The 10,085-nt window shown below is 31.7% G+C and overlaps 1 long non-coding RNA gene across 1 annotated transcript; it reads left to right on the top strand.

The window, feature by feature from the left end:
• Nucleotides 1-445: 445 nt before the first annotated feature.
• On the top strand, nucleotides 446-6,244 carry LOC137239159 (uncharacterized). The gene is made up of 3 exons (XR_010949297.1): nucleotides 446-713; nucleotides 5,125-5,276; nucleotides 5,339-6,244. It is a non-coding gene; the product is annotated as an uncharacterized lncRNA (long non-coding RNA).
• Nucleotides 6,245-10,085: the final 3,841 nt, after the last annotated feature.

Raw genomic sequence — 10,085 nt, 5'->3', positions numbered from 1 at the left:
TATGATACAAAACGCTTATCGGCCAAGTAATATGTTATAATAATAATAATAACATTGAAAATATATGTATAACAATAAATATATGTATATATGGGCCGTTTAACCGTTAGCCACGTAAGTACACTTTTTGAGAAAATTGGTTTTTATGTGAACACACACATAAAGCATCGATACCTTTTTTGAAGCTTTATTCGCTTTCACGAAAATTTCTCAATTGTAGATACGTGTAGTGCTAAATTCGATTCGATTTTGTGAAAAATCGATTTTTTTCGATTCGATTTTGTGAAAAATCGATTTTTTTCGATTCGATTCTCAAAAAAAAGTCGATTTAGTCGTTAAGTCGAGTCGAAAAAAGTAGATTGCTGCTTAATGTTTCCACGATTTTGACCGTTTAAAAAAGCTCGGCAATTTCTTCCTCGTTTTATTAACTGGCTTTAATTCACAAATCAAATGGTACAACATTGTTCTTCACTTGGTCCTCCAACCGGCGTGGGATTGATTATTAGTGTATTCAATACTGAATTATGTATAATAATTTTGATGTTTTTTAAAGTATATTTGTAGCACAGATAGAGAAACCGACCTCGAGTAGCAAGGAACATGAACAATTTTTGTTTAAGATATTCCAATGCGCAGAAATTTCTTCAGTAAGTTCTGCCTTGCAATGTTAGCTTACGCAATTTTATTTTGACTATGAATATGCGCTGATGAAGGTAAATTTTATAAAAAATTACAATAAATATTATATATTCTGCCCATTTTGATCAATAACTATTAAATTGTACCTAGTGTTACTGTACGATGATCAAAACTTCGAAATCTAAAAAATTCGAACGATTCTAAAAAAAAAATTAACGATTCTTCATTCGTTAAAAAAAGATAAAATAAATCGGGAGCGGGTCACTTTTCTGCATTACAAAATTCAACTCCCCAAAATTCCGGAAGATTGAAAAATTTTGCTCGAACAAAATTCTGCTTTTTTTTATTCTGCTTTTATTAATTCTTACTTTTCGAAATTCTGCTTTTCAAAATTCTGCATTGCTTTCTTACTAAGTTATAACCAGTGTATTTAGATTCAAGAAACAAAACTTTTATTCCATATAAATGTACAATGTACGTATATTAACAATGTTTTGGTTTAGTAAATTGTCATATTTTTTGCAATTCGTTTCAAAAAATTCGTGTGACTTAATTCATTTCTTTTTCTAATAGTTCTTCGTATTTGTTTTTTTTAAATTACATCTCTTTTTTTTATTATTTCTCCATTTTCTCTTCTGGATATTTGCGATTTAGCGTAAATAAGTTCCCTTTGCAAATTTAATGCAAGATTGTAAAACTGTGAATTGCTTTTTTCAACAAGTACTTTTAAACGTCGATGTCACGCTTCGACATTGTTTTGAGTTCTAGGAAAGGTTTCCGTTTCCGATGAGGTGTGGTCATGTACTGACCAAAACTCAGGAGAATATTTCGGGATATAATTATCTATCCGGGATTTACACTGAAACTTGATTCTTTTTTAACAGAACCAATTATATGAAGCATTTTTATTTATTTTCTCTAAATAATAGGAATAACCATCAACATTTAACATGTCTTTGTTTTTATTAGATTTTAAAATGCTATTTTGTGACATGTTTGTAAATATAGTAATAAACCACGTTTTTTCGATTACTATTGAGCACATAACAAAGAACCATTTCAGGAAACTTTAATTTCACCACTATGGCAAGAATTGTCTTTAAAAGATAATATGTATAACTACCAACATCTATAATGCTGTTTCAAGAAATAATGTAAACAAAATACCGTTTGAAATAGAATGTAAACAATGTTAAAGAGGACATGTCATTACTTTGAAAAAGTGCGTCCTCTTTAACATTGTTTACAGAATTTTATAAATCAGAATTTTAAAAAAGCATAATTTTTAAAAAGCAGAATTTTGTTTTCCGAATTTTGTTCCAACAGAATTTCGACACCAACCCAATAAATCGATTAAAAATTGAATCGAAATCCAGCTCTAGATACGTTGTTAAAGAACAAACAATGATATCGAAATAATTTTTTCAAAACGCCTATTAGCTAATAAGACTTTGTTTTTCCTAAATCTCTGCTTTTATTCGCTCTTGAGCCGCTGTGAGGCACTGGCAGAGCGTGAGTAAAATATTGTCATGTTATTATTATTTTTTCAAAATCATAAATTTCCAGAGCTAAAGCTCTGTGCGACACGCTGATTTAATTTTTAAGAACTACGGTAATGTACAAATATACAAACATACGTAATAGTCTAAGTACAGGAATGATTTTTTTAAGTTTTACTCTATAGAATTTTGGAGTCATTGTCGACATACTGGCATTGTAGTTCAAATTAGTATTAGCGCACAATTAAGTACATACTTATTTACAATAATATAAATTGGATAAATATACTTTTTGCTAATAAACTAACTCGTCTAGGTCATTTGGCATTGACTAGGCATTTCACTTTCATTTTTTGTCTAAGCAGATATCTACTTATGTGCGGATTTTGACTTTGAGAATTTGCAATAATTAGCAAAATCATAAGCAAAAATATATTTTATTTTTATTGTTTTCTTTTTATGGTATAATTAAGTAAATTAAGTTCAACTGCTCCAACACTTACAATGTGTAGTAAGTGATATATCATTTTTAAATTAAATATTATCCAAGTAAGATATAAATGATATTGTAATTGTTTTACAGTTGAATGGCCTGCCTTTGAAATCGAAAAGTTTAATATATATATGTACATTAGGCCGGGTCGATTTGTGGGGAGGCAAAAAAATCGTCCATTGCTCTGTGAAAATCATATTCTAGGGATCAAAATAAGAAACTTTGCCAAAGGAACCATACCTCTAAAACGAATTCTGATGTCCCCCCTTTGGGTCGTAGGGGCAAATTTTGAAAAATCCCACTTTGAAATGCCTATGTTTTTTCTTTTTGGAGTTTATTTTTCTCTTTAGAAATTTATTTAGTCAGAACATATGTATGTAAATGAAAAAATGAATTTAGCTTAGTAATAGAAAAGAAATTAAAAAAAATATTAGAAATTAGCGTTTTTACAACCCCCTTTTAAAACCAAGGCATCACTGTGATGCATTTGCATGTCGTAAACATAGTTGTGTGGGTTTTTATTCAACCGTTTTAAAAAATGAAGGTATCACTGTGACACAATTGCAGATCGTAAAATTGCTTGTGTTGTTTTTTTAAGACACCACAAGACACAGCAGGTAGAATTGAAATTGCCTCTACCCAAAAGTTCGACCCAAAGGGGGGGACATCAGAATTCGTTTTAGAGGTATGGTTCCTTCGGCAAAGTTTCTTATTTTGCTCCCTAGAATACGATTTTCACAGAGCAAGGACGATTTTTTTGCCTCCCCACAAATCGACCCGGCCTAATGTACATATATATATTAAACTTTTTAGATTTCAAAGGCAGGCCATTCAACTGTAAAACAATTACAATATCATATATATCTTACTTGGATAATATTTAATTTAAAAATGATATATCACAAATTTGGAGTTCCACCAATTGTAAAATTGAGTACATGTTTTGTTTTTTCGCATAGGGAAAAGGCGTTGGAAAGGACCATGAAGTGGGTCTTAGCCAATCTTGTTTCAGTGAGGTTCTCAAATGTTTCTTTGTCCACAATGGATAACTTGGCCGACTGTACGTTGTCATAAAAAATAGAATTTACATACCTACTTAGCAATAGAGGAACTTCACTTTTTTCCACTCAGCTTCCGATTGTGCATTATTTATTGATTTATTTCCAATAATAAAAGTATCAAATTTCAAAACAAAAAATTACTTACATTTTGTTTTCCTCTCGTTCGCCTATAAAATATAAGTGAACAAATTTGGGTTTCCCCGCTATTCATTTCGACCGAACAAAGAGCTGCCAATAAGGCGAAATGTTTTTCAACATGAAAAATTGTTTCGCCACCCTCTGCGATATGGTGAACAAAAACTGTGAATATTTTCGGGTGAAAATAAAACTCGCGGTAAGGGTGATTATTGACAGGTTGACTTAGCACATTTTTTTTAACAGCTGACGACTTAGCACATTTACACATCATTGCCCACAGCACGTAAAAATGAAAAATTTAAATATTTTTTTTTTGTGATCGATGTATTTTGAATTCAGTTTTAAAACTGCATTTAAATACAATTTTTCAAAAAAAGTGACTTAGCACATTTTCACATTAAGCTAACGATATATTTATTTCATGTTTTTGTTAGCTAGATAATGTGCTCCAAAGATTGGTTGCCCTGACAAATTAAATTCTTATCGTCGTGCATATATATTTTTATTATGATACGTAATTTTTTCTACACACAAGCTTTATCTAAAACCCATTCTTATTTAAGTTGTCAAATTATATTTAAATAAAATTTATTTTAATGAATGAATCCCACTAAAGGCAGTTAATATTTATCATAAAATTCAATCAGCCCAATTTTAAATATTCCCTCGGAATTTTGATTTCGCGGATTTTTTTATTCCCGCGGAAAAATTGCTCCAATTCTTTTCTCCTAGTGAGAACAATAATTGGGGAATAGGAATTTCGAATTTTCGAAGTCAGCTGTTTTGTCAATTGCAATTTCGTTGCGCATTTCTTTTTTTTTTTTTTTAATTGAAGAGTTTAATTATTGTTGCAAGTTTGTTTGAAGTTAAGAAATAAAATATAAACAATTGTTGAAGGAAATAGATGAAAAAATATGCCAAGATAACAAAGCAGTTTTTGTAAGTTATACATGTATCTGCATAACCATTGTATGTACATATGTATGTAACTTTGCCTGCACAAATGTATGCAGAGCAGTAGTGTTGTTGTCAACTATTCGAATAATTCAAGGTTCGATTCGAGCTCAAGGCCAGAACAATAACTTTTTTCTAATGATAATTATTGTTATTTTTTAATTTTTCTAAATTTGAAAAATTGTATTTTCGAAGGGTGCTAAGCCGTCATCATCAGTACGCGTTCTACGTACTACTGTTATATTGTTCGAATTTTTTATAACTGTCGAATAAAAAAAAAATTTTTTGAATAGTCCCACCCTTTTGTTTACATAATAAATTTGTCTCATGTCTTTGGCAGATCAAAGCGCTAAAAACGCTACTGAAGGGGAAATTGACAAAAAAAAATAGATAACGTATTCAGCACCGAAGTCATCATCGCCATTAACATAGATGGAATCCACGGAAAGCAAGGACTAAAGGAATATCGGCAGTTCTTCGATACTTTATTAGGTAACGTAATTTTTATTTACATATTAGCCTTATTAATTAACAATAATGTTTTTTTCATACAGCTGCAATTGATAGTCCGGATCCAACTACTGAACTCCGGCGTGCGTTTGCTGTAACAAAAAAAAGATACTTTCACAAAGTATCTATACGAAAAGCTGCGGAGAAAAAGCGTAACACCGAATTAACTTCGTAAACACTTTCTTTTATTCTAATTTTAGTTATTATCATACATATCGTTACCCTAATATAGAAAGGACCTAACACAATGCCAAATGCTGAAAATTAATTAAAATATCACATTTATTATCACAGTTATTGTTTTTTAGAATTACAGTGATTTCGTAACAGGGCATGGCAAAGGCTCTTGTGACGGTATTGGAGGCTTAGCGGAATATTTTAATATTAAAAAATTCATATTTCGAAAACAACAAGCTTTGGCTAAAGGATATTTAGCCAAGTTAAAATATAAACTGCTCACTCGATATAGAAAAAGCTTAAACAAAAAACAGTAACCGTTTTTTTGAAATATTAATTTTTGAAAAAAAAGTCATAAATTTTTACTAAATACTAAAAAAATAATTTTTTTAACTATATACAATTGCTATAAATTTATACAAAATTAAAAGTAATAACGAACATTTGAAAGAAAAAATCATGAGAATCGGTTAATTTTTGACAAAGTTATTGACAGTTGAAAAAATGGATGAATAATATACCCATTGCATTTTATGGAATTCAATTGCTGATAAATCCGAAAAGAAATTTTTTAAGGCAATCAAAAAAAGCCCGTGTTTCATTATTTTGACCAAAGAACAACATATTAAAATTTCATCGAAATCAAAAATCATGTCCTGCGCGGGCCGGGTGTCTTGAAATGGAATGAGCCCTATCCATTTTCAATTATTACTACTGTTTGTCAAAAAATAAATACACAAAAAATTTATTATTTCATGTTAGTAAGTAAATAGATTGGCTTTTTATTTTTACGTTACAAAAATATATATATATCTATTTTCAATTATTATTACGGTTAAAAAAAACCTTAATACATTAAAAAATTTTATTTATTTATTTTTGTAAGTAAATATATTGAATTTTTATTTTTACGTTAATACATATACATATTTAGTTTTTATAAATATCAATGAAAATGAATTTAATAAATAAATAATAACGGGTTTACATCTGGTTTTTAGCACCTATTAATAAACTACCATCTTTCTAAATAGCTTATATGTAGTATCTAACACACTAGGTACTAGCTGGTTTAAAGGTGTGGGTTTAAATCTGATGTTTAGTAGATACTAAGAAGCTACCATCTTTCTGATAAGCTTATATATATTTTCAAACAAACTAACTACCAGCTGGTTTAAATGTAGTCAAAAAGTAGCCATTGGCTATTTTTTGGTTGAAAAGTAGTTAGTTAGTAGGTGGTTGGCATCTCATGCAGAGGTAACCATAACTGTCCGGATTCCGGCCATCGTCGAACAAAAATAGTTAGTCCGCGTATATGAAAATTTACAGTAAATATACAGCTCTAGTTGATTGGTAAGCAACTTAAAGTTACTTTTACGTTAGATACTTCTCCTGCAGGGAATGCACAGTTTTGCATTTCATGTGGTATGCACTGAAATGAGTAATGTATTGGTGCCACAGCAACATCAACAGAGGATCATAAGAAGAAGACGGCGCGATAACACAAATCCGCCAGAGCTGCCTGCTTCCATTCAGCAAAGCAATTTTCTGGCGGCCAAGTCGCCTTTCGCCATATGCCAAAATCTATTTAAGCCTTCTTAAAAAATCTTTGCGCAATTTCTAGATGGCTGCATCAAATATACAAAGAGCTCTTCCGTTGCTTATGATATACTTTTCGACTTAAAATAAAGAATTTTGTGGTAGAATGTACATTAGACTGGGTCGATTTATTAACCGATATCGCGCCATCGATTTTTCGATAGGATTTGGGCTCAGGAAAAAAAGTTCCACTACGCATACCCAAAAAAATAATTTTCGCGCCTGCGAAAAAAAATGACGCAAGGGTTAATTTTTCCACCAAAAAAAAATTTTTTTTTTCAAAAAACTGTTATCGCCAACGTGTTTATAACAGTTGTAAAACACAGGCTCGCTTTATGTGTACATGTGAATTGAGTTCTGCAACTCTCATATCGTTCCAGTCAAGATTTGATCGTGATCGAGACGTATATCTCATCAGAACGCCCTTTTTGTTTCGTATTGACATTGGTTGATATGCTATTCATTTCTGAAGAAACAAACTACGGTTTTTGATGTTGCGAATTTGCAATGGCGTAGCAAAAGCAAAGCCGTGCACTTTGTTAGTGTGTTGTAATAAATCTACAAAAGTTTTCAGTGTAATTATGCTGGACTATTAGCACAAAATCATGAACTGTCAGACAAGTACCGTTAAAAACGCAGCTCCATAACCAAATTTTGACGAAGATATTCTTATGACCGAGACACAATGAAGTTCTGCATATAGATGCGTTCAACATAATCTTATGCATGCCAGTAACATCGCCAGAATCACGCAAAATGTTGCGTTTGTAAATCAGCCCTATTCTGCATTTCGACTTGGATTGGAATTTTTTCGATTTGGCAATTTTGGTATTCTGTGTTCAAATCTCTTTCGATCCAACTTCGAATCGTTCGATTTTTTGTATTCTGCATTTCGATCGTAGTCCCGTTTTTGTAAGTTGCAAACTAGTTGGCGGAAAAATATTTTATTTTTATTTTTTTATTATTTTATAACAGAATTTTAACAAAAATGTAAGCAAAACTTGTTAAGAAACGTAGAAGGCTTGATGATGATTGTTTTTTATATGTTTCCAGGTCAAAAACAACATGTCGATGTCGAAGTCCTTGGACGTATTTGCCCCGCAAAAGTATCTAGCACATACGTGAAAGCATCCTTGTTAATTCGAAAGTTTTTTTTGAACCTAAATAAGAAAATTAGCCATTAAACTTTACCACTTTTTAAGTTCAATTTCTTACAATTCGTCACTCATCTCAAATGGATTACACAAATTTCGCAATATTTGCCTTTCCATTCTCGCCTGGCAATTTTCGTATGCGTTGCTTTCCAACTCCATAAATAATGCCGCGGCTATTGATTCCATTATAATAGACAGCTATAATTTGTGTCTGTTCGTTGGGTCCAGTTATATGCCAAAGCAAGCTGCCGGCGTAGAGGAAGGTGCAGCGAAAACGTAAACAATCCTTGCGGAAAGAATATATAAACCTTTATAAAGTATTTTAGGACAGTGCAATGAGATTAGCATCCTTAAAATTCAGAAAATGTCAACTATATTCGTGCAGGAATCCGTTTTAACAAAACTTGGTGGCAGGGAATTGGTCAAAAGAACGACAAAAACACACTTACAATTATGAAAGAACTTCACTCAAAAAAATATAACACTGCGACAATATATTCTATTGCTTTTTTTGTACAAAATGGCGTGGATAATAAAATATAAACGTTTTTCAGTGTTTTTTAACAAATTTTCTTTAATCTATTTTGTTCCAATGTTCACACATTCCGTACCAACAGCTGATTTCGAAAAATCATTTGATCTTCCTCTTCTCTTTACGATTCCGTCGTAATGCAGAATACCAAACTTCGATTAAAGCGGAGCGTGGAACGGGAACGTAATCGAAATGCAGAATAGGGGTGAATATAAAGGAACTTCAGACTTGGCAATCGAAGTTTATTTCACCTTGACCGTTCACATACAAAATTTCGCGAAGCACTGTTAAAAACATTGTCACTATACAACAAAAATACTTGCTAACATATTTTGTGCCCTATTCACTTGTTAAATTGTAGTTTTTAATTCTGAAAAAGTTTGGAAAAGCACCAACTATTGGGAAATATAATTTCACTTGCAAAGTGTGAAAGCACTCTTAGCCATGTCAAATTCTTATTCTTATGCTTTGCTTGCATAAAAGTTGGAAGATGGCTATTTTTCATGTCGGACGTCGCTCGATCTGCCGTTCTCTATAAAAATAAGTGCAATCTACTCGTGATGCATTAGATTGTGTTAAACGCATCTATATGAAAAACTGCTTATGTGACGGGGCTTTTAAGTAGAGTTGATCAGACTGGCCCATAGAGAGCATCTTCCGCTATATGGTTGTACGATGCTTCCGTGGTTTTGATGCTTTACAAATCGAGCTGCTCTATTATGCGTATCTATGTACATTAGGGTGGGTCGATTTGTATGGACGAAAGTTAACCGATATCGCGCCATCGATTTTTCGATAGGATTTGGGCTCAGGAAAAAAGTTCCATTACGCAGGCTTATATATGAAGGAACCTGGCTATCTGTATCGGAGGCTAAATTTTCTCCAGTCGTCTAGATCTGTTCTCCTTACCAACTTCAGACATCGTATGCCAATATCTGATCGCCAGTTCTTCATTACTTCCATACGTGTTTGGAACTCGCTCCCATCTAGACTTAGGCTCATAAGCAATGCTCTGCTCTACAATAAAGAATTAATAACCTAGACAATTAAATTACTGATTTCTGACTAAGTTAATGTACTCTATCATTCGTTTATTTATTATTTATTAAATAGATTATTTATTGTAACCTTTTCTTAGTCATAGTCTTTAGCTTTAAGTTTCAAGTTTAAATTGTTCCTATTTTATGCCTTTTACCGACTAGAACTATAAAATAATTTTTGCCAAATTGTTGTGCTAGGATGAATTGCCCAATAAATACAAATACCCAAAAAAATAATTTTCGAGCCTGCGAAATTTTATTTTTTTGACTTTTTTTCGACTTTGATTAT

Source organism: Eurosta solidaginis, chromosome 2 (assembly GCF_040869045.1).
Source record: "Eurosta solidaginis isolate ZX-2024a chromosome 2, ASM4086904v1, whole genome shotgun sequence".
Lineage (NCBI taxonomy): Eukaryota > Metazoa > Arthropoda > Insecta > Diptera > Tephritidae > Eurosta > Eurosta solidaginis.
The sequence above is the reverse complement of the archived record's forward strand: the minus strand, read 5'-3'. Positions and strand labels throughout refer to the sequence as shown.